The sequence below is a fragment of the Pleurodeles waltl genome, chromosome 3_1, assembly GCF_031143425.1.
Source record: "Pleurodeles waltl isolate 20211129_DDA chromosome 3_1, aPleWal1.hap1.20221129, whole genome shotgun sequence".
In the NCBI taxonomy this organism is placed as follows: domain Eukaryota; kingdom Metazoa; phylum Chordata; class Amphibia; order Caudata; family Salamandridae; genus Pleurodeles; species Pleurodeles waltl.
Window position 1 is genome coordinate 1,582,421,254 of NC_090440.1, and position 26,360 is coordinate 1,582,447,613.

Below are 26,360 nucleotides of genomic sequence, written 5' to 3' on the forward strand. Positions count from 1 at the left end.
CATAAACTTAAATGTGTCACCAGTGGCGTAACAAAACTTGAGGGGGTTCCCCTGCAGAGTACATGGAGGGGCATCCTCTGGACCCTCACAGGAGCTTTCAGGCCTGAATACTGTGCTGAGGGGCCCCATGGAGCTTGGGCCCCCCACACTGCATGGGCTGTCTGGGCCTTTGTTACACAACTGCTTGTCACATCCGGATGACTTTTTTGACAGGAGGGACTAAACTAATTTGTAAGCTCTATCAGTCCCTCAAACTTTGCTAGCACATGAAAGGTGGGCTACTGTTTCTTGGCATGGCTATAAACAGTGCATGGTTCTTCGCATGTAGTAGTACTGCCTGAGCAATGCTAACAAAGTATCTTCATCAGGTGTTTTATCAGTCAGCATGTCAGACGTTCTTTTGGGGTCTGGGTAAACAAACTGAAGTGGAGCTCGTTGGACTGGTTTCCAAATTTTACCAATATTTCTTAAAGAGAAAGAACAAACATGAGACATCCAGTATGTGATGCCATATAGTGGTATTAGCCATGTGTGCTGCCTCATCATTAATAACAAGCATTAGCAAAGTCAATGGGCCTTGCTTTTAGAAGGTCATTGTTCAGGTACGGTGTTTGCAAATGCTAGTTTTAAAGTGTTGCTAAAATAAGTGAAAAAATTAAAATACTAAAGGAAAACTGAACACATCTTAAACTATCTCGAAAATGAACACTGAATTCAATAATAACCATCTTTATAAATGGCATGTTTTTTTTTTTTAAAGTCTGTTGAATGTGGTCCACTTAAAAAATAACAAAGGGCTGTTTGTGCAGGTACTTACAGTACATTACAGCTGTCTGAGGAAGCCCCAGAATTTAAAGGAAAATGCTAGCCATTCATTTGTCATACGGTTATGAACTGGAACAAAGACTCCAGCCATACTGGGCTGTGCAACTGCCTAGGAAAAATATTTTTTTGGCCTCAAGGAGAACACACATTTTTATAGCCTCTTTTCTGCCTCAAACACTAGCTGTTTGAGGCAACCTGGTCATAAACCAAGAGCATTAAATTCTCCCATTGTGAACAATGGCCTGGGCTTTGATGCAACATGTGGAATATATAAGATAAAAGAACTAGCATTATAAAGTTTGTTTTTTTGTGAAAAGTTGCATATACCTGTTGCTGTGCAAGATGGTATGAATGGTAAACCACACAGGGAATGCAGAGGGGCAGGGATGTTATGATACGAGATAAGATTGTATAGATTAAGGTCTGATTTAAATCGGTTGACACCCTGTCAGGGCGAAAAAGTAAGATACTCCATTGACTTTAAAAAGTATCTATTTTCTGCATTCAGAAATGTCTGCTGGCCTTGCCAACATCTCTAGTGATTGGCAAGGACCGCTGCCAAAGTGGATCCTGCCAATGTGTTAAAAGGCTGACGGACGGCTCCTTCGAACATTACAACTGCTTGTAAAACTTTTAACAAATGTTTGCTTATTTAAAAACAATACCTCACGGTGATGTTTTGTTTTTTAAAAAGCAAAAGCTAATGACATCCAGACCATAGGAATTGTTTCCTATGGTGTGGTGGTCATTATAATTTTTTTTTACTATCCCTCACCACCAGGTTTTACCTGACGGTGATGAACAACAACAACAACAAAAATAATTAAAAAACAACTCTCTCCACTCTAAATCAGGTGAACGGTGTTATGTGTAAAACTCTGACAACGTATCCTCCACTGGGTTGTTGGAGGAATATGCCAGTGACACAGCCACAGTAGGCACCATCACTGACATACTTAGGTTACACCTGCCTGTAAATCAGGCATATGGATTGAGGATTTGACGGAGAAGAGTAGTCCATCAAAGTTGCCACAGAGGACCCTCACTGCCAAACTCTAAATAAGGACCGAGCTCCTATCTTTAGATGTGTTTATGTGTCTACATAATTCACAAGATCAAAGGTTAGAGGGAAAAACTGGCTTTTACTCAAATAATCCAACAGTAAAGAGTCACAATTTACACTCTTTAATACTGAGTTCCATATAAAATACAGATTGCCAACACCTACGTTTAGAAAAGGTGCACATCACTTTTGTGGGGCCATTGTTTAAAGAACAAATACAACCATTAGCATTATCCAGGTTTTTGACCTAATGGTAATAATGGTGCAGACTGCTATATGGACAACACAGTACTGGGACCCAGAAAACACCTACAATATTTTTTCACTGAATCACCAAATACATTTAAAAGTTTATAATTAATGATACTCGCCTCTAGAGTCGAAACCAATAAAAGAATTGGGACACACAACATACCCAGAAAATAACCTTCCTCAAATCAAAGCCTTCATGAAGTGCTTACTTTCTTAGGTAATTCGAAATCCCCATTATGTGCTATAGTTGCAAAGAGCTGACAGTGAAATCAGAATATGGTAAAAATAATCTGCTTTGAAAAGCCCTGACCTGGCAGGGATAACTCACAGACCCAAAAGTCCAATTGTAATGTTCAGCTTTTTTCACATTAGGGGCCTCATTACAAGGTCCCATTAAATCTTGACTCTTGAAACATGAAGCTTCTGGATCAGGATTACAACATCTTTGGCGACTCTAAAGATCTGTGATGTTTCACCCAGAGACACCACTTGCTGGATACTGGAGTGGCTTTCATATCTTTATTGCTACTGGTAATGCCCCACAATACATTTAGAGTATTTCAAGTTTTGCAAGTGGAATGTCTGTGGGCCATTATGGCATATCCACGTCTTTAGCCTCAGTGGCATTGGAAATTCTGGCACATATTCAGTTGGCCATCATGACAGCAAAGGTTTCATCCCTGAAATGACTGTGTCCGTTGTGGGGAGAGCTGCTTTTAGGGGGAACACAATTCTGCTAATGCCCATCACTGATGCTGGAAATTACTAAATGACATATATACACTAGAATTATACACTGAACTGGATGCACATTTTCAATGCTGCTATATCTTCAGTTTTCCCTAGTTTGCTTAACGTTTTGCCCGGCATGTTTGAGACACCATACGCACCTCTTAGTGATAGACTAGCCTTTTCAAAGTGGTCTTTTTCTAGTCTAACACCACTAAACATGGTGGCAGACCTGACACTGTAGATTGGTAGTTCTTAACATTGTGACTTTTGTGGACCCCCACTTAATTATTACTGGCATACAGGGACACCCACGTAATCATTATTGGAATCTGGGGACCCCAGTGAGTAATTAATGGAAGCCGAGGGCCCAGGCCTAAGCATTTTTGATGATTTTAACCACAAAACAATACACAAAAATACAAGCACAAGCATTCTTCAAAAAAATACAGAAATTGTAAATATTGTATTTAATTCACAAATATAAAACATTGGAATGTAAATTTTAATGAGGAGGCTTTCTAAATTCAACTCAGGTCATCCATCATCCATATTATATTCTGTTTGATGCACTTGTACTGAGTGCTCCCACAAATCAATCTGAGTATACCAACTTACACATGGCTTCTTTAGATACTCTTTATTAATCTGTTAAAATTATTTGATTTTCTAAACAGTTGCAGACAACCTGATTAGGAGTCTTAGAACCCCAGTGGTCCCCAGACCACAGATTAGGAACCACTACTATAATCCACAGCCATCATTGGTTGTGTTAGTGCCTGATTTTAGTGGACCCAATAGGGTGATGGAGGTGTTTCTATGACAGAATGTCTGTGATCTCCAGGGCTACTAAACCTAGATAGAATGGGCCTTCAGGTGACCAGAATTAGGTTTTGCTGACTTTGGGAGATTCACCACTATTATTATACTTTCCAGACACTAGTCTGTCAATATAGATTGTTGGAGATCCGAATATATCCCAGTCTAGCCAAACTGGCTCATTTGAGTTCAAAACAAAGGCTAATAGGAAATCATCCACATGTACTATCCCCTTCAAAATGCAGAGGCCATCACTATACCAATATGGAGACCATGGTGGGAATGGTTCTCTGCAATGCTGATCTGTTTATCTTCTTGCTTGTAGAGTCCCCAGAGATTTATCACACTTTTGGAGCTGTTCTAGCCACTGGTGGGAGGAACTGTGAAAGTGATATACTCCACTCCTGAGAGAAGTGCAAAATACCCAAATCCTAGTTCCTCAGAATAAAAAGTTAGTGAAAAAGTAAAGTTCCTACGAGCCTTTGGCTGGCCCTGGAAACACAAATGTTCCCAGCCCCTTCCCTTTCAAATGTAGCACAGTACATTCCCAGGTTAGTGGTCACTTAGAGTGATTGTACGTACCATGGCATGACCTATACCACCCAACACAGTATCATCTACATTCTCACTTCTTCATGCACTCGATCACTTCTGGGGATGCAGAACCACATCAAAGGTCCCTTCAAGATGGAGCAGACTCTTGGCATTATTGCGGTGGTTCTCTCCTTTGCTTTGGCTTGCACCTGTTCACCTGTCCTTGAAATTCTGTTGTTTTCTCTCTTTCAGGCTGTCTACAATTAAGGTTTCCTTTTACTTCCCATATTGGTCTATCAGTTCCTGTGTTTGGTTCCTTGAGATTTCTGATTACAGTTTTCATTCTCATCTTGTGAACTGACTGTCTTCTGGCACACTGGGTTTCCAGCTTGGAATCTTGATCTACAGGAGCTCTTTATAGTACATTTTGCCATTACGATGGCTGAGACTCATTCTATTCATTTGCCTAGGCCTTCTGGCCTCCTTGATCTATCATATTCCAGACTTCTAACTGTTGTGCTTCACTTACCTTACAGCCGGTCTGTGATCCTTTGCAGTCCCTAATGTTACCTCGTAGAAATCCACAGCCAGCATCACCAATTGAGAAGAATGGACATAGAAGGCGAAATCAGTGCAGGTTTCCTATTGCCCCTTTGGGTCTCTATGGGTCAGACTACTCGGAACCTGATAAAAATACACATCCCTGGATTGAGAATGGAATTAAAAAGACCTTAAGTGTCCTGTTAAAACACAATCAATTGAGATGACCAGTGAAGCTGGTTTCTGACTGATATGGAAACACAGAAAGCAGTGCCCTATTTAGTATAAGACAATAACATTTTCAGTGTAGGCTCAGGAGGGATGGATACATGCCAGCTCTGATGGTAACCAATGGTCATGTAAATGGTTCAGGCCACAAGGACCTCTTCTGTACGTCCAGTAGTAAATAAGCCTCTCAAAACGAACTGACTGTGTCCATTTCAGTGTGACTAATACTACAGGGAAGTGATAAAAGCACATGAACATTAAGCCCCTCGTTTAGACATTGGCAGTAAAAACTGCCTACCGCCGCGGCGACGGCCATCAAAAGACCATTGCTGCGGCTAGCATCCGTCCACCATAATATGACCACAGCCGAATTTCCGCCACAAGAAAGGCGGAAATCCGGATGTAGCCATACTGGCGTATAGCGGTAAGGTGGCGCTGTTACCACCAGCAGCGCCATGCCAGTAGACTACCGCCAGCCGTATTATGACCAATAATACGGCCTAGAGGTGTTCTGCTGGCGGTAGCAGCGCCCCATCCCGTCCCCTGCCGGAAGACCTCCATGATCCAGGTAAGTTGGGTCTCCGACAGAGGAGGGAGGCATTGTGTGTGTGTGTGTGCATGTATGTGTGAGTGTGTGCGTGAATGCGAGTGTGTGTGTAGTGTTGTTTGCATGTGTGTATGAATGTGTGTGAGTGTGTGGATGAATGTGTGTGAGTGCATGGATGAATATGCGTGAGTGCGTGTATGTATGGTAATGTGTATGTGTATCAGCGTGTATGTTATGATGTGTGTGTTGATGTGTAAATGAATGAATGTATGCATGCATGTATTTATGTGTGGATGAGTGTGTGTCTGTGTTTGTGCATGTGTGTGTGTTTTGGGGGGCGTGGATGTAGGGGGATGGAGGGGTTTGTGGGAGGTGTGGGGGGTGGGGTGGTGGAGGCCTCATACCAGTGACAGGGAAGGAATTCCCTGTCACTGATAGGGCCTACCACCATGGTTTTCGTGCTGTTACAAATGCCACGAAAACTATGGCAGTAGGCAGGGCCATAATAGCGTTGACACACAATGGCGGCCGCCGGGATGGAGATTCTTATCTCCAGCCCGGTGGCTGCTACTGCCATGTCGGTCGGAGTGGTACATTGGAGGGTTGGCTTCAGCCAACCCGCCAATGTCATAATGCAGCGGTAAGTACCTCCAGCCTGTTGGCGGTACTACCGCTGCATTAAAAATGAATATAAAGTGACCACAACTCGAACAATACAAGGCAACTGCTTGAGACAATGTTACAAAATAATGTAATTAGAAAATGACAATTATATAATTACAATTCAAAAAAGTAAAAATAATTATAATGCATGGGCTACCTTGTCCTTTTTTACAAGTGATAACATCCCTATCATTCCAAAATGTAGGATGTTTGTAGAATGTAACATTCACAATCTGGTAAAGGATTTATGCCTATCATAGGGTGGAGTAAGAATCCAGCACTTTCCAAAGTGGAATGTGGAAAGGGACGAGTTGCGAATGCTGACTAACGTCCATTTATGTGGGCATCCACAAACTTGCAAGGTTACCCTGAGTGGGATTCAAGGGGGGTGTTTTTCGGTGTTGCACCCTGATAGAAATTGGGTTTTTGGTTAGCAGACGTATGCACCCTGTCCAAGCAGGAACCACAATTCCAGTAAGGGTAAGTCACAAGCACACCCTAAATTAACCTGTGCTCACCCTGCCCAGGTCCTAAGCACAAAGCAGTCAGGCTTAACTTGAGAAGCGATGTGTAAAGTATTTGTGCAACACTTCAAGCAACAGTAATACAAAACAGTAAACAAAAACAGGGAAAGTACCACACAAAACGATACCACACCTGGTTAGAAAAATAGAGCTTAATTTAATTAAAAAAACAAGACCAAAATGACAAAAATTCAATGTAGTAGGACTCGAGTTATACATTTTTAAAGAATAAACTGAAATGTGAAAAGCATAAAGCACCAATTGGGATTATCTGGTCATGCTAGCCCGGGTCGAATCCAAAGATTCAGGCCAACCTCGATGGAGCATGGGTCAGATACAGAGACAAGCCTTGGCCTGCTGCAAAGTACCTTGTTTGCGTTGACGTTGAGGGAGATGCGAGGAGCAGGGGAGGTGAGGCATCATCATCAAACCTTAGGATGAAGGCAATGTGTTGGTTCCAAGCCGCGCAAAGTCAGAGATGCATTGGAGATGGAGGCGATGCACAGCACCATCAGCGATGTGAGTCACTTGATTCTTGCAACAGCGGTATGTGTTGCCATCGATGAAGATGCACCAGTTCCGAGCGGTGCAACGGTATTGATGAAAGGATTTTTACTGGAGCAGCACTTTATACCCACTTTCAAGGGCTGAGGACTGGATCGACACTACTTGGCAGGGCAAGACTCACAGTTGGCAGAGTCTAGGTGCTGTAGCAGGTGAGCTGGAAGTCTTTTATGTCCCTGAGACTTCAATCAGGAGGCAAGCCCTTGGAGTCACTCTGGTTCTGGGTTCAAATGATATGGGTCCTGTTCTTTTCACCCAGGTATTGAGGACAGCAGGCAGCAGGTCAGCACAGCAAGAAAGCAATTCTTCCAGAGCAGCAGTGCGGCAGGGTGGAAGTCCTTCAGCAGCATAGAAGTTCTTCTTCCTGGCAGAGTATCAACAGGTCCAGAAGTGTACTGAAGTTGTAGGGTCAGAAGTCTAGTTCTTATACCTAGAGGTGCCTTTGACGTGGGGAGACTTCAAAGAAGGGCTTTGAACTGGACAGAGGTTCTCCTTTCCTGCCCTGGCTCCAGACTCACTATAGGGGGTTTATGCGGGGACAAGACACAGCCTATTGAGGTGTAAGTGTGAGGCTGTGTCCAGCTCCTCCCTTCTATCCTGCCCAGGATGGACCATCAGAATGTGGATGGCCTATCAAGTCACACCTAAGCTCCCTTTATGTGTGGCTGTCTACACTGAATGCACAAGGCCCAGCTGTCAACCACCCCAGATGTGTACTGAAGACAGGCTGCAGGCACAGAGGGCTAACAGCAGGAAAATGCCAAATTTGTAAAAATTGTATTTTCAATATTGTAATGATTAATATAACTTTGCCATTAAAGAGAATTTATCATTACAATTCCAAGTACCAGGCATGACAGACCCATCCCTTCTCAGTTAGGAATTACAGCTTTTCAAATGTAATAAGGAATTCCCAATGTTAGCCTATCAGAGGGATATGCCTCACACTAGAGAAAAATGAATTTGAGAGTTTTTCACTACCAGGACACGTAAAACTTAAAAGCGTGTGTCATGCCTTTTATTTGTACAGCACCCAGCCCTTTGGGCTGTCTAGGGTCTACCTTAGGAGGTGACTTACATGTATAAAAGAGGAGTTTAGATCTTGGCAAGGGGTTATACATGCCAAGCTGACATGGCAGTGTAACACTGCACTCAGGCAGCAATGGCAGGCCTGGGAAATGTTTTAAAATGCTACTAACGTGGGTGGCACAAGCATTGCTGCAGACCCACTAGTACCATTTAATATACAGGCCCTGGGCACATGTAGTGAACTTAACTAGGGACTTATAAGTACATTAAATATGCCAATTAGGTATGTACTGATCACACCATGCTTTAGGGAGAGAGCACAAGCACCTTAGCACTTATTAGCAGTAGTAAAGTGCATGGAGCCCAGAGGCCAACAAAAAGGAATTCAGCAAAATTGGAGGGCAGTAGACAAAAAGTTTGGGGAAGACCACCCTAAGCTTCAGGTCTAACACCCCACCACCCTAAAAATGTGTTCTGTGGTAAACAGTTGGATACAAGGGATTTCAATCGCGTATGATGAAGTGTCTGTTGGACTTCACCTGGTATTTCTCTCCAGTCTATGTTTTGAAGGCCTTAAAAATGTTGTTGATTATTTTAAAAAATGTTGTGGTTTACGTGCCCTTAATAATCTGCCCCCTCTCTCTACCCACTGCCCCTTATGCCCCCCCCATCGTGTCCTGCTTCTCACATAATGTGTTTAACAAGATATCCTATTGTGATTGTTGGGAAATCTGAAGCTCACACCCTTCCATTCTTATTGGCCAAGCTACACCCCTGGTGGATTTTATGAATGAGTAGAACTCCGCACTCTTGGACTCCTGCATATCTTAATGGGCTTACACCTCTTAGGAATCCATTGACGAACTCCAGGCAGGCATACCAAGGTAAATGTTTTTTACTGAATTTACCTTTGCAAATAGGGACCTATGTGGTCAATCACAGATCCCTGGAATGGATGCTTCAACCCAGTGAGCCACCAGACTTGGCTCTGTGACAAGGAGGTCCCTAGCGTTTCTATGAAGTCTATAAAGTGTTCTGCACTAGGTATATTTAAATAGAAGGTCTTTATTTGTACCTCAATACAGAGTTCTAATGTTTCCTTATATTATGCTGTGATGCTGTATTTATCATGTCTCTCGTTTCCTTCTCAGTGTGACAGTCTCTTTGTTTATCTCCATAGGATGTCAGGAATTCTTCTTCCTTCCACTCCCAAGTAGCCAGTGAGCGAAGGGGAGAGAAACAAATGACAAGCCATTGTCAGGTAAGTGTTTTCTCTCTTTTTCCCTTCTTTTAACTTCTTTTCTATTCTTTTTACTATGAGCATGCAGTTTCGGGTGATTGGAGGGGGGAGAATCCTGTTTGTGAACCCACAAGGGATTTTTCTAATTAGTGCTGCCCAAGGGCCCGGTGTTGGTTTTTCTCAGTAGTTTGTTTTTCTTTTCCTTTCTTTTAAGTTTTTGTTTTATTGGTGCAGTTTTATAAAATTTATATTTTTTTAAAACACCTTAGTGCTTAGAATGTGCCTTCCCTTCCCTTTTCTGGAATGGCTAATAAGATATTTGCTGTTTCCACCTCTTTATGCCTGTGATTCCCACTTCCCCAGCCCTCCTCCCCGGTCCCTTATGACCTTCCCCACCAGCTCTGATAGTTGACCACACAGGCGATCACGTACCTGGAATAGCCACATCCCTCCCGGGACATGGCTGGCTTTTCCACTATCCCCGTTCATCGCGGCTGCTCCCCGACTCTCTGGTTCTGCTCTGGCTTTGTGTCTGCCCGGCTCTCCAGGGTCTCCGCTCTCCTCCTACTCATGTCTCTCCTCCTCCTGGCATCCTGCTTCCTCCTGGCATCTCTCCTTCTCCTCACGTCCTGCTTCTTGAACACATCTCTCCTCCTCTCGTCCTGCTTCTCCCGGCGAAACAACACTCCTGGTGACTTAAGCATGTTCCTTCATGGTAGCGTCAAATAGGTTCCTTTGAGTCCCCCTGGGGGAGTCAAACATCGACACGCCCTGTAGTGGTTCCCGGGCCCTGTCACGCTCGCTCTCCCCAGAGAGTGGCTGTTTGTAGCCACAAGTCGTTAGGATATTGGGATAGATAGTCAGCGTTGGTCAATAAGGATCCCCAAGTATGTTGGACCTGAAACATAAAGGGTTGGCGGGATAAGAACCACCTAAGAGCCCTCGCATTTGAGTCCTTATGTCGATCCAACCAGGTTAAAGGGGCATGATCCGTGAGGAGCAAGAAAGGTCTACCTAACAAGTAGTATTGGAGGGCCTCAACAGACCATTTGATAGCTAAACATTCATTCTCCAAGGTGGGGTAGTTTTTTTTCCTTGGCAGTAACTTTCTGCTAATGTACACAATAGGATGTGGGTGTCCTTCATCATCATCCTGTGAAAGGACAGCCCCTAATCCCTGATCGGAGGCATCTGCTGTAAGGAGATTGGGACACTGTAACACAGGTTCAGTAGTCAGGAGTTCTTTGAGCGTCAGATAACTTTGATACTGGGAATCGGTCAACTGAGCTATCTTTTTGGGTCGTCACTTTTCTAGAAGGTTTGTTAGGGTGGAGTAATGTGGTGTAAATCGCCTATAGTACCCTACCGTCCCTAAGAAGGCCTTTATTTCTCGTTTACTTTTAGGTACAGGTATTAGCTTGATGGCATCAACCTTATCCAATTGAGGTTTAATTTCCCACCCTCAATGACATAGCCAAGATAATTAATAGAAGTCATGGCAATGTTACACTTTTATGCATTTGCGGTCAATCCTGCCTCTTGAGGGGCTTGTAGAACTCTGGACTGTTGTTCCAAATGTTGGTCCGCGGTGCAACTATATATAACAATGTCATCCAGACACGCTGCTGCGTATTTCTGGTGGGGTCTTAAAATTACATCCATCAGCCTTAGAAAAGTAGCAGGGGCTCCATGTAGTCCGAAAGGCAATACTGTGTATTGATAAAGTCCGGAAGGTGTAGAGGAGGCTGTCTTCTCTTTATCCGAGGGGTTCAGAGGGATTTGCCAGTACCCTTTAGTTAGATCTAGGGTAGTTAGAAACCAGGCCTGGCCTAGATGCTCAATTAATTCATCGACCTGGGGCATGGGATAAGTATCAAACTGTGAAATGGAATTTAGCTGGAGAAAATCAATGCAAAATCTGATACTTCCATTTGGTTTTGGTTCATGGACTAGTGGATGGTTCTCTAATACCCACCTCTAACATGTCTTTCACTTCTTTTTCTACCAGCTGTCGTCAGGCTTCGGTAAGGCAACAGGGATTCTGTCTAGCAATCTTTCCTTCTGTGGTTCTAATTCAATGTTGAATCAAATCAGTTCTACCTGTGCTTTTTCAGAATACCTTCTTGTTTCTTTCATTCACCATTTTTATTTGTGTTCTTTGTTCTTCAATTAATTCTACTTCACAGAAGGGTTTTGTTACCTGGTCTTCTTCTTCTAGTATAGGAAGTAGAGGAATATCTGAGGGTTTTGTTTTTGTAATGAGTAAGGCTGCGTTATTCTTAGTGATAGGTGTACCATCCTCTTCCCAATTTTTCAGCAAATTAATATGGTATATTTGGCTTTTTTTTAACCCTCTGGGATTTCTATCCTATAGGTTACAGGGGTTATTTTCTCCATTACTCTATATGGTCCCTGCAATTTAGCAAGAAGTTTGTTGTTGGTTGTGGGTAAAAGAATCAGGACCTGACTATCTAATGACAGGTCTCTTAATTTCTTTCCCACGTCATATTGTTTCTTTTGTCTTTCCTGACTCTCTTCGAGATGGGAGCTTACATCCTCCCATCCAGTGTGTACATTTTCTTATAACTCTCTGGTATAGGTCAGTATTTCTCGAGACTTTTCCTCTGTCTCTTCCCACTGCTCTGCAGCATATCTAACAGAGTTTGTGGCTGTCTCCCAAATAACAGTTCACATGGACTAAGGCCCTCATTATGAACTTGGAGGTCGAGACCATCATGCCGGTGGCAGCGGAAATTACTGCCACCGGCATAGCAGTCTCGACCGCCACATAATGAAGGCAGTGGGGACCGCCACAGGTGACCTTCCACCACCGCCAGGCTACCACCGACAGGCAGCCTGAGGATGGCGGAATTCTTCACCCAACAGGGCAGCACTGCAAGCAGAGCTGCCCTGCAAATAAAGAACCCTTGTTTGGCCAGCCATTCCCTGTCGGGTTCAACCACAAAGGAAAGACTGGTGGAAGGGGAGCCCCGGTGCCCACCTGGGGGCCCCTGCACTGCCCATACACTTGGCATGGGCAGTGCAGGACCCCCCGTGCAGTGCCCCATCGCGCAGGTCACTACCCGATTTACGGGCAGTGATCTGCGTGACGGGTGCTGCTGCACCCGCTGCATATCAGCATTGATGACGGCTCCATGTGGAAACACTGTTTCCGCCCGCCGGCCCAGCAGAATGTTTATTATTCGGCCGGCGGGGTCTCAAGGGGGCTGGCGGTCTGTGATAAGACCGCCAGCATGAACATGGTGGGGATTCCCACTGTGTTCATAATGACCCCCTATGTCCAGTGGATGCCTGAACATGAGTCCGGATAGCATATAAGACTAAAGGTAACTTTTTGTCCCAGTCTTTCCCTGTCTCTGTTATGGTTTTTCTGAAAAAGCTATTATTGTACCGCTCTACCAGTCCATCCATCTGTGGATGATAGACAGAGGTACGTATTTGTCTGACACCTAGCAATTGACAGACTTTAGCCATTAAGCGGGACATTAAGGGGGTTCCTTGTTCCGTAAGGATTTCTCAAGGAAAACCCACTGTAGACAAGAAGCCAATCATGGCCTGTGCTATGCTTTTGCTCATCATACTAGTGAGTGGAATGGCTTCAGGATATCTGGTAGCATAATCCACCAAGAATAATATGTACTGGTAACCTTTAGATGCAGCTACAAGTGGACCCACCAACACCATTCCTACCTTGGAAAAAGGTGTTTCAATTATGGGTAATGGGAATAGTGGGGACTGTGTCTCAGTACTGGAGTTAACATTTGGGACAGCCTTGACAGTGTCTCCTGATGTCACTCAATACTCCTGGCCAATAGTAAGTATTCCTCTGTCTTGACTCTACCAAAGTGACCTCCCTCAAACTGACCATGGGCCAAGTGATAGGACCTGTTCCCTGTATACTCGGGGGAACTGCCAGCTGTATTTTCTGGGATCCCTGTTATTGGACACACCTATATAACAACTCATTTTTTACAAGAAAATAGGGACCCACCTGATCTGTAGGATTAGCAACAGCTGTAGTCCAAGCGTGCTTAAGTGTAGGGTCATCCCTCTGGCATACTCTGAACTTCCCCGATTTAGACAGTACTCTTTTCTCTTCGGGAACACTTCCCACATCTCCCCTTGTTTTATTCAACCGTTATGCTGCTTTTTGATATCCTTTCTGACTTTTGGTCATTTGATCATTATCTTTAGTGTGTTCAATTTCCTCCTGGGCGAAAGGTGCCTCTTTCAAACACGGCTTCATGGGATTTTGCGTGTTGATGCTATCCAATAGAAACTGGAAAGCGGAGTAATCAGTGCCTATGATAATGTCCTCTACTGCTGCACAGGTCCCAATCTGCCCAAAGGTTCTATGTAGCTTGGGGAGAGCTGAAAAAAATCTCTATTATATTTTAAACAGGTATCACAGTCCCCTGCCACTATTGTACTTATTCCCCCGGGCAACTGGGTTAGCATGTCTGCTACATGAGCAACCATAGGGATTTGAATATTTAAGGGAACTGGTTTTATAAAAAATTTTACAATGTCTATGTAATTAATCACTCTACAATTTGTGATCTTAAGTTCAACAGCTAGGATATCCCTGCTATTGCAAGTAATTGCCTTTACCTCAGGGAATAGTTCCTGCCTAAGCCAGATTTCTAGCCCTCCTGAGGCACAGCCTGATGCTGAGGGGAATGCTGGCTTATAAAAAGTCAGACACCCCTCTCTATGCACTGAGTGAAGTGCCCAGGTCTCCTGCATCAGGATTATATGGTGCTGTTCAATGAAGTTGCACCATTCGGGATCACTGAGCTTTGATCTTAAACCAGCTACGTTCATGAAAGGAACTTAATTATGTCACCCTCACAGGTATCCATTCCCTTCCCGATATGTAAGTTGGTGCTGTGTAGCATTTCTTCCACAGCCCAGGGCTCATCACAGTTTTTCGCCCCCCTCCTTTGTATTCACTCTAAACCAATCTGGATTAGAATTAGAGTCTGCCAGTTTGTTACAACTGGCAAGGAAATTTCTCACCATGGGTAGCTGTTGTGCCTCCTGTCAATCAATATCTGACGTATCCGCGTGGGCTCCTGGATAACATAATTGGGCAGCTGGGGGAAAAGATGAGTGAACCTGTCCTCACAATCTGTGGGAGCTGCAGGGATATCTATTCTAATTTTAATCTGTGATGCTAATCCTAACCTAGGTCTTTTCTCGAGAGAGAGTAGACCATCTACTATCTCTTGATTTGCCAATTTCAGTCCTATACAGTCCTGTCCTGAGTTAGTACCTTGAATTCTCGTAACATATCTTATATCTTCTCTTATCATTGATCTACATTCTTGTGTTTTCTTAACCCAATGGATTACTTTATTTGTAAGTGAGTCACGAGATTCTCTATTTCTTTGGGATAAGTTTGGGACATTTGTCAGATACAAGTCGTATTGCCTGTCCTCTTGATTAGACTGGAAGAGTAGTTCTGTTGTTTTGTAGGCCTTACTTCTTCTACTACCTAAGGTGGGCTGTTCCAGCCTTCCTACTCTATTAAAACCCAGGCATTTAGACGTGGTTGATTTTAAACGTCCCACAGGATGCCATTCCACTGGTACACTGGCAGTAGATGTACTTACATGCCTCTTTCCACTTCCTATATCGCCATGTTTGTTAGGGGGTTGGGTGGGCACTACATGGATGTGCACTGGCTCCGGCAAGGGGCGAGAGGTTTCTGACTTCTCTACTAGGGTTGTCAAGCGATCCAGTTTCTTGTTCAACAGATTGCCTAGGGAGTTTATATAATCTTGTAAAGTGTTAATTTCCCCCCTCAACTGGACTAACTGCACTCTAATAGGGACTTCTCTCATTTCCCCTCCTTTATTATTAGCTTCGCTTTGTTTTACAGATTTACTAAGCCCACTCCTAGGAATCAGTAATGGAGTAAACCGATTGGTACACTCAACGGCAAACTCAATTGGAGATAATGGGCTTTCCTGGACAAGTCGAGGAAGGGTTGAGGCAATTGCTGGCAGTTGCTGTCCTCTATACAGCAACCCAACTGGTTCCTCTTATCTTCTATAGAAACTGGGCACCGCTCATCGGCTGTTTTAAAGTAAGACTTTATGTCTTTCCCAGGTGGCCTGATCCCCTTCCCACCAGTATTTTTGGGCTACGGAGCTAGCAAACATTCTACTTCCTCAATTAAATCATCAATTTGGGGCATAGTACACTTCTCCGCAGAATGTTTGGAGAGTTTTCTAGCCCGACCCAGCCCTAAAGTTTTATCACCAGCTTTCCTCTTTCCCATGCTTTCAAAGTTTTGCCCAAAGACCAGTTGTTTCTCAAAGTTTCTGCCCCTTACAATCCCCCGAAACTACCTAATTGCGCAAAATTAATAGTCAAGAATAAAGGGGCTTTGGGTTTAAATAATAGATAATGCGACTGTATAGAGGGAAGACCGTCAAGAATGGAAACCAGGGGTCAGAAGCTAGGAGAGATGGCCCTGCCCTGCCTCTTCCTGGCTCTGACGGGCACGGACTGACCTGACCTGGCCTGTGCGCGGCCCGCACCACAGTAGAAGAGCAGTGCTGAGTAGCGCTTGGTGACAAGCTCCTCCCTCCTCGCAGCCCTTCATGGTGCAAGGCAGCGTTGGCACTGGAGTCCCCACAATCAGGGCAGAATTAGCGTCTCGTGCCACGGTAGAAAAGCAACGCTAAGTAGCGCATGGTGACAAGCTCCTCCCTCCTCGCAGCGCTTCCTGGTGCAAGGCAGTCTGGGCCCTGGAGTCCCCACAATCAGCGCAGAATCAGCATCCCCTGATGATCTCTACTTGACTGGGAATCCCTCCCACCCGGACTTTCGCTTCCCAGCCTCTCTAGTTTATTGATATCTCCGCCACCTGATATCTCTTGCTGTCCCCATGTACACATGTGATGACCACAGTCTCTTCTTGTAACCACTGTTCCCTAGTAACCATGTTTTCATTAACGACGCTCTGGCAACATCTGGATCCTTCTAGGGCATGTTTGGGTGTTTGGCTTACAGACAAGCTGGTCATGTATCAGGGAGTTTTCCCTCCAGCCCACAATACTCTTCCTCTGGCCAGTCCTATTTCCATTGGTTCAGGGGGTGGATGTTTGTGGGGGCGATTCCATGCTATGTGCCTCCACTCTGCACAATTATAACATTGTGGGGTTGGAAGGGGTTCCTTAATCAGAAAGCGCCCAGTTACGGTTTTATCTGTGGGGAATCCTGTAGGAGTCTTTGTGAGTGTGAGAGGACGTAGAGCCTTTTGAACTGGTGGTAGGATTTTTCCCTGGGTCACTCGAAAGTCTGGGGCTCTGTGATATGCGCATGCTAACTCAATTGCAGAAGAAATTGTAATATTGGGATGTTGTTTTATCCAATTTCTTGTGTTTACAGGCAGGGCATCTAAATATTGTTCCAGTAATATGGACTGTAAAAGTTCCTCTTTGGTACTCTCTGTGGGGTTCAACCACTTGCATCCTTCATCCTGTCCTCAATAAAACAGAGGCCGGGGATTCTCTGATGGATTCCCATTGGTCCAACGGAAACATAGGTGATAACTTTCCTTATCCAATACCACCCACTCAAGTATAGCCTTCTTTAGGTCCCGATAAGGTGTCACTTCCCCTGGGTTCACAGCTTGATAGGCTGATTGTAGATTTCCTGTCAAAAGAGATGCTATATACTGGCCCCAATGCTCAGGTGGCCAATTGGCGGATGTGGCAACCCTCTTGTAAATAGGTAAGAATGAGCCAGGGTTTTATCCTTCCTGATATTTTTGCAGCACCGAGCTGGGTATCGTTGGGTGTACCCTAGTAGTAGCAATGGTTTCTGACAGTTTCTCTAGAGCCATTCCATGTATCAACTGATTACTGGCTATTATGGTAGCTTGATTGTTTAAGGCGTCCTGTAGAGCGTCTCTGTCAGAATGAGCCTCCATAACTTGTTCTCCCCATAAGAGCTGTAGGTGTCTTTACCCTTTGGCCAATTGGGCAATCATGTCAGCTAGGGTTGGTTTCACCTCCGTGGCTCTCTCCCGTATACTGAATGTCTTTAAATCCCACTTCTGACACCACTGTGATAGGGGTTTTTCATCCAAGGAGGTCCCTAGTGCTTCTATTAAGTCTATAAAGTGTTCGGCACTAGGTATATTTGAACAGAACGTCTTTATCTGTACCCCAGTACAGAGTACCAATATCTCCGGGGATTAAGCCGTGATGCTGTATTTATCATGTCTCTGGTTTCCTTCTCAGTGTGACACTCTCTTTGTTTATCTCCATAGGATGTCAGGAATTCTTCTTTCTTCCACTCCAAAGTAGCCAGCGAGAGACGGGGAGAAAAACAAATGACAAGCCATTGTCAGGTAAGTGTTTTCTCTGTATTTCCCTTCTTTTAACTTCTTTTCTTTTCCTTTTACTATAGGGGTGATTGGGTGGGGGTATCCTCTTTGTGAATACATGTTTTTTTTTCTAATTACTGCTGCCCAAGGGCCCAGAGTTGGTTTTTCTCAGTAGTTTGTTTGTTTTTTCTTTCTTTTAAGTTTGTTTAATTGGTGCAGTTTTATAAAACAAAAATAAAAAAACTACTATAGTGCTTAGAACGTGCCTTCCTCTTTTCTGTAATGGCTAATGAGGTCTTTGCCGTTTCCACCTCTTTGTGCCTGTGATTCCCACCTCCCCAGCCCTCCACCCCGGTCCCTCCCGACCTTCCCCACCAGCTCTGATAGTTGACCGCGCAATCGATCACGTACCTCCAGGGACTTGACTGGCTTTTCTACTCTCCCCGTTCCTCGCGGCTGCTCCCTGGCTCTCCGGTTCTACTCCGGCTTCGTGTCGGCCCAGCTCTCCTGGGTTTCCGCTCTCCTTCTCCTCGCGTCCTGCGTATCCCGGCGAAACGGCACCCTGGGTTACGTAGGCATGGTCCTTCACGCTAGCATCAAATAGGTTCCTTTGAGTGCCCCTGGGGGACTCTAACATCGGCCTTCCCTGTAGTGAGTGGTTCCTGGGCCCTGTCACAGGCTCATTCTCAACTGTTATCTTGCCTCTGTAAATAAAGACAGAAAAATTACATCTCTGACTTCCAGAGTAGCCCCTTGGAGACACTTATTTAGTGGAAGAGTTCTCCTTAGTCCTGAAGGGCAGTGCGTGGCAACATCCATCCTTTGTGCACTAGAACTGGTGGCTTCTGCAAAGCCCATTAAAAGTGTTGTCTGCAAAATGTTCTGAAATGTGTCAGCCCAACCATGACACAATTGCTCCTTCTTTAGTGCTGCAGTTTATGTCTTGTTCGGAGAACACAAAGGTTAAATGAGGCAGTCTCATTAAAATCTGTCGTAAGTCTGGGTCAGTTCGACGCATAGATGTATAAAAGATAATTGAAAGCTCCCAGACTTCATTTTCTGAGGGACACGCCTTGAGGAAAGTTTATTCCAGACTATTACAGCTCACTGAAAAACATTCAACAGCTTGGCTTCAGGGTTGTGAGCATTGGCAGAGGACGACAGTCAGGCGTTTTCACACAAACAATGAGACAGCAAATCAGTCTTGTAAACAAGTGAAATAATAGAGGGCAGGAACCACAATTCGATATATTCTGTAAAACCACGCAGGCAGTGCAGGGAACATTTAAAATTGAGGGAACAGAAGAGGTGTCAGAGAAAAGTAAAAGCAATGCAAGTGCTCACTACCAGTTGCTTTAATATGAGAATTAAAAAAAAGTTATTAAAAGGCATAAATATGGTATGCCCCCAGAGCAGTACTTAATTTGAGCCGGTGGTTTCCGGTGCAGGGGCACCAGCACTTATTTTTGAGTGCCTGGCACTTATTTTTCCGCCTCAAGCGTTTACTGAGAGCAAAAGACACATATGGGAAAGACGGAGGAAGAGAAAAACGAAAAAGCATCACAAAGGAAGAAAGCAGAAAGCTTCAATACTGAGCTGAAGGGGCAGTGAGGGGCTTTAAATGGATTAAAGAGGCTTTAGATGGTTTCATGATTACGCTGCCTCGGTATTCTGTGCTCGCACATTTAATTGTAGCAGCCCTATGTTTCAGAGGAGAGCTTTGGGCACTGGCACGTTTTTATTTAGAAATTAAGCACTGCCTCCGGGCGTTAAAAAGGGTCCTACTGGGCAGAAAAAAGCCAATACACCAAAATAAAAGCGGCCCCCATTAGCGGATCAGATAGCTAAAGAGTGGCCCACGTTTCCAAATCAGTAAGGTATGAAAACCTGCATGCATTTTTTGCAAGAAACGTCAGCAGTAATGTCAGGAAAATCAACAATATAAAAGAAAACGGCCCACCTGACCATAAACAAGGCCCACAAATTCATTTAAAAAAACGCCCACACTCTAATCTGTCAGACGAGCCACTCGGGCACTGCCGGATTGCCCGATAGGTGGGCCTTACAGATACTGCTGCTGCTCTTTGCGTCAATGTGCAGCAGAGAGAAACTGGCTCATTCTATGGTCTGTAACCAGTTAGCACAACCACTGCCAGGTAGGTCATTCCACGGGCATTTCTCTGGTGGTCTGGATCCCTTGGAGGCCAGTTTGGAAACCCAGGGCCACCCCATGTGCCTCTGTCACTTTCTCCACCTCCTCAAAGTTAACTGGAGTAAGCATGGGGAAGCTTCAAAAGCCAGAGAAAAAGAGGGAGGTGGAAGGTCGAGAGAAAGCAATCATAAAGTGAGAAGAGAGCAGGAGGAGGAGACAGAGTGATAGATGAATTAAAACAGAGAGATTGCTCGAGGAGATGATGCGTTTGGTGTTATCTTGAGCATTTTTGCCAGGGCTGCTTTTGGTTTCTCAGTCCAATCCTGATGATGGTTAATACCTTCACTTTGCTGACTTTATGCTTTAAAGCTGATGTTTGAGAGCGCTTGGCTTGGAAAGTCTAGTGGAGTGAAGTAGCTTGCCCTTCACTGATATTCATCTTAGTTGTTGCATAAGTACATAGTTGATTTCAAGTACTTAGGCCAGCATAACAAGGGGCAAGTGGATAAAGCGTGTGACTATAACTTATCTAGGCGGTGAAAATAAACCATACAAAAATGCCCCTTGGTTGTGGTTTCATTACCTTACATCACCTTTTACATTAAAAAACATGTCTGAATAAGATTTGTTGCATGACTGTAGAAGTTAGCAGGATATTTCTAACTTTGGTTTGCATTTCTGCTTGGAATGCATAAAATAAGTCCTTTTTCAATTTCACCTTCAGAATAAGGCAACATACTGATAACAGACAATTATATCTTAATGATTTTGGGGCCCTGGGCAAGAAATAGTTTGGGGGGCCCTGATAGGAGTAACCTATATTTTTATTTTTGCTAATCAAGCCTATGTTGTCTAACAATACTGACTGACACATTAAAGGTTAAAATACAGAAATGAGTTAGAGACAAATTACATTTTCTCGGGTGATCTTTGAAAGATGGGGGTCCTGGGCAAATACCCACTTTACCCATCCATGCCTTAAAATATCTCTGAACAGAGATGTAAAACTACCCATTCTATTTTGTTTTCTTAGTAACAAGCAACCAAAAGTTTAATGAGTGATTAAAAAATGGCGCTGGATGAAGGGTTCTTGCAAGGTCTCTGCATCCCAGACCTTTGTCTTCGGGTTATCCGAACTTCGGAGGAGTCAGCTGAAAGGTCAGAACTCAGGCTCCGATTAAACAGAAGTCAGTCATCTTCATCATTACCACATTAATTTCATATAGAATAATACAAATTTCACCGTCGAAAATGGAGGCTGTTCGAATTGAGAAAAATCCAACTTGATGAATACTTCATGATATCTGTCAAAGAGTGCTGTGGGACAGTGCTGAGTCGCGGACCCAGTAAGAAAGGAATGGGCAAAGTTTTGGGGAAAAGTCTAGGAATAATGGGAATAATAAAACATGGACAAGAACAGTACAGCAGTACAGCAAAAAACATAAAACTTAATGTTGTAGTCTGTCACGTAGGTCTGATCTGGTCCAAACAGGGAGTGAATCAGAGAAGAAAAATTGACAGCGGATAACCCCACCAAGGGCCTGGATATAAAAGTGTGGTGAAGTTTTTACAGCACAAAGTAAATACTGATTCTTTGGGGTGAAGTATTTATCAGGTAAAGTAAAAACCTACGTTTGAGTGTGTTGTACTAGGAAAGGAGGCATAACTTGCGAAATTGATATTTACTGCACTGAGTTCTACATGTTTTTCCTAATTTCCATACTTTTCTTTAAAAAATTGTGGGAAGGTTGACCTGCCCTAGATTTTCACGGAAATTTGGGGGTTCTGGTGTTTACCATAAAATAAAACAGAATTCCAAAGCTTGTTCAAATATGTTTTTTCATGTACTCAGAATATACCCATTATTCGCAATCAGGAGAAGCAGCACAATGGCGAATGGAGAATGAGAGCGTGGGTGGTGAAGATTGAAGTAGCATCGCAGCAAAACTGGAGTACAAGAGTTTTCCCTGGAAAATAATCAAAACCAAATAGCAATAATTTGCATTTTTAACAGTTTAAAAATATTACCCTTATTTTTATGTCTATTTAATATTCAGTAGACCTGCTTAATCGTTATATTTTTAATTAATTTAAAAATAACTTTTAAAATACTTTTTTAAAAGTTTAATTCAATTGGGTTCTTTATTACATTTTTTTAAACAAATTGTAGGTTTCTGTTGTGTATTAGCTTGTCCCTCCCATCCCACCTTACACTTCCCAAAATCTCTACCGTTTGGTAGTAATTATTCACCATTTCCCATAACTCCACTGGTCCCTCCCACACTTACTGCTAATAACTTATATACTAATGTGTGCGGAGATCTCAATCAGAGTGGCGGAGATCTCTGCACAGAAAAGATAGGAGAGGCGGAGTTCTGTGAATTGCATATTTTAGTATGTCTGTACTACTCCTGTACTATTAATTTGTGTACTACAATATGATTTGTTTATCAGGTCCATTGTTTATTCATGCGCTTCTGGTCAGGAGTGTAATAGCAGAACTTACAAAAATATAAATTCCAGAACTCTAATTATGTGGTGAAGGTAAGAATAGGTAAGTATAGATTTACTATTTTTAACACCCCATAAGACGTGGAATATGGGTTAGTATGGCATTCGTATGTATTTATAGTTGAGCCACGCTTTCCATAAGAACAACGTTTTTTGTTTTGCTAATAACTTTGGAGCAGTTTCACAAATCTTTCCAAAAATGGTTCATCCATCTCAGCTTCTTCCAGGAAAGTTGCGGGTTGATCTGTCAAGCAGGGGGCAAGAAAGATAGGGGGATTCCAAAATACTTTGTCCCCTATGTATTGTCCATATGGAATTTTAGACAGCACTATAACCGAAACCACTAAACACAATTACAACAAATTTGTCAGAAAGCTAGATGTTTACCCTTATGATTTGGTGTGACTCTTTTCAGTAGTTTTTGAGGCATTAAGGCTCAAAATGTATAGATATACTGAAAAGTGCTGTCCAAATATGCTTGGACTAACCAATTTAAAGGTAATTAGTTAATCCTGCTTGGTTTGTCAAATTGTCACAACCTGAACAATATGTTGTGGCAGCCATTACAGAACTCAGGAACATGGTTCCTGTGTACTGAAAATGAAGTAAAAAACATATAAGGGGGCATGGTGAGTGCACCCTGTCCCTAAAGGACATGTGGGGGGAGGGTGGTCCTAAAGGGCCCCTCTTATATTGAATGGACACTACAATGACAGCATGTTGTGGTAGCCATTGCAGGACTCAGGAACACGGTCCCTGTATACAGGAAAATGAATTAAAAATATATATAAGGGACCCTAAAGGGATGTCCCTTTATTTACTGGCCACAACATTGACAGCATGTTGTGGTAGCCATTGCAAGACTCTGGGGCATGGAGCCTATTGAAATGCTTTGTACTGAAAGCCTGTTTTTGAGGGTCACAAAAAGGAGCACATATAAATGGTGGTGACAGAGTTTAATCACAATATAAATCATTTGTTGGTGGTACCATTCTAATGTTAGGAACTATGGTGTATTTTAAGGTGAATTTATCACACATAAAATGCTTAACCTCTGCTGAGATTTGATGGACCATGTCATAGAGAAAACTGTTCTCTCTCATGAATTTCTCACAAAGGCTGCAGAATGTGATCCAGAAGCTGAAATAGGAGCATATATTCTGTAAATTCACACTATGACAGCATTCTGCCATCCAGCCACTAAGTGGCCCCCATGAACGCGCTCTGGACTCCTGCTTTTATCACTAAATATGAGGTTATAAACTTCTGTACCTCACCTTGCCAGACACACTTTGTGTTCCAGTCCAGTCTTCCACTCTATTGTCCAGAGGCATCATGGTCCTTGCATTTCTCTCTTTCTTCAGACCCTTCCACAGACCCTTCCTAGATCACGTCCTGGTGGTGGTTTCATGGTCGCTAGATTTGTTCCTGGACCTGTCTCTATGTTTGCTCAGATCCAAACTCAGTTTCAGGTTTTCCTTTTTCCCTTTCATGTGTCTCCTGGTTTCCTTGGTCTTCCTTCCTGCAAGCCTCAAGTCAGCCTTCTCTTCATTGGTGGTTCCCTGATTCCCTTTGCCTGGTTACTTCCTTGCACCTGGCTCTCTCCCTGCACCTGTTCTCCTCTCCTGATCCTCCAGCTTTTTCAGCCCCATGCGTGTTGAGTGTGTCGACTTGCAATTGACTTCTGTTCAGTCTCCTTGTGCTCTGTGTTCCTGCTGTTGTAATTACAGACTTATCCTTTGATTCTGTTTTCCTTTTTCTCTATACCCATTTTCCTGTTTTGGGCTATTCGTAGTATCTGTTTCTGTCTCTTGCAGTGACGTCCGGCAGCTTTAGGAGGGAGGGGGTGGGCGGGAAGCACACACACACACTCATTCTTTCACAGACACGCACGCACGCAAATCCATCAACAACACTCATACCATTCAAACATGCACGCACCAAACATTCATTTTAAAAAATCACACACACTCATTCTTTCACACATGCACGCACGCACAGCCATTAACACTCACAACATTCAAACATGTACGCATGCACCAAACATTCATTTTAAAAGATCACACACACTCATTCTTTCACACACACACGCACCTACGCACGCACATCCATTAACAACACTCATAACACTCAAACATGCACGCGCGCACCAGACATTCAATTTAAAACATCACACACACACTTACCTTCAGCCTCCAGGTTCCAGGAGGGTTGGGACTGCTGCCTTCCCTCATTGGCTGACCTTAGGTGAAACTGTGACCCCACCCCACTCTGTGACGAAGTGTCACTGATTGACACTCGCCCTGGGCGCTTCAGGGCTTAAACCTGAAGCGCCCAGGGTGAGTGTCAATGGGTGACGGTTTCCTCGTCACCCAGGGGAGGGCCCTTTGCTGAGCCGAGGAGGTCACGCCCATAGGAGCCGTGACCTCCTCAGCCCAGCAAAGTTCAGCTCAGGCAGCCAGGAGTCTGCGCAAATCGCACATGGCTCACTCATGGCTGTCTGAGCTGAAAATGAAAAGTGTCTGTCAGGCTGACCTTTATTCAGCCTGACAGACACACTTCTTGAGGGGCAAAAGGTGGGGGTGTGTGGCCCCTCCGCCCTAAAGGACGGGACACCACTGGTCTCTTGTTTTCCTGCATCTCTGCACCTGTGTTAGCTGCACTCTTCTTGATCTGCCCTGTTATATGCAGACTATGTGCCTTGTATTCTGTGTTTTTATTTATCTGCTTATTTCTGTCTTACCTTGCTTGAGTTCAGACATTTCCTAGCCTTGTTCTCAGAATTTCAGTCCTGGTTATGACCAACCATTCCATTCCTGCTTTTCCTGATCCCAGTTTCTGTGGTTGTATTCCCTCATAGACCACACATAAACCCAGTATCCAACCTTGTCCCACTCTCATTAAGTCAGTACTCTGACCAATCACCCCACAAGCTCTTTGCTAGACCCCTGACAGATTCCCATGACACACTATCTTCCCCAGCCATGTGCAAAAAAGTCTGGCATGCTGAGTTAAACTTACTTCCAGAAGGAGCAGCAGCCTGCAAGATGACTCCTCGGTGTTCCGACTGCAGCCTACCTGTATTCTAATATACAAAAAGAGCACAGGCATTCTTGTAAATCAAAGCTGTAACACTTAAAACATTTCCTTTAAAACTTATCAGAATTAGGGGGTTTCTTTTGTTGTAGAAAGGATGGTTAGAGATGTAGACAGGAAAATCAAGACACATTTTGTATGATTTCTCTAATATCTTCGTCATCCATTTCAGTAAGACCTTCTGACATTCAGCCTTAAACAAATCATTTCATCACCAGCTGCTGCCTGCCAGTTATCTCCTTGGTGACCAACCGCCGCTTTACCACAATGTTCTAATAAGCAACTATCACACAAGTGAGGCACACAAGGCCGCCATCTTGATGTAATCAGGCTGTAAAGCTATGAGCATTTCCTAGAGTGGATACTTCAGTAAAGAAAGGAGGGATGTAGATAACAAAAAAGCTTCCTAAAATGGCCGCATGGGGGAAAAAAGAGCCAAAATGTAGCCTATCACCCAAATATAGCACCATGACAGAAGTGTGCAAAATGATTAATTAACTTGTACAACCAATAATCAAACAATCAATTGGATAAAAAACATAAATAATAGCAACTAGTTTAAAATCTTTGTTGATATTTGGGGACTCAGCAACGGTGTCCTCATTTTAGCTTTCTAAAGCATTAACCATAATTACTATGAGAAAAAAAAATGTTGTTCATTTCTAAAGAAAATGCTTTA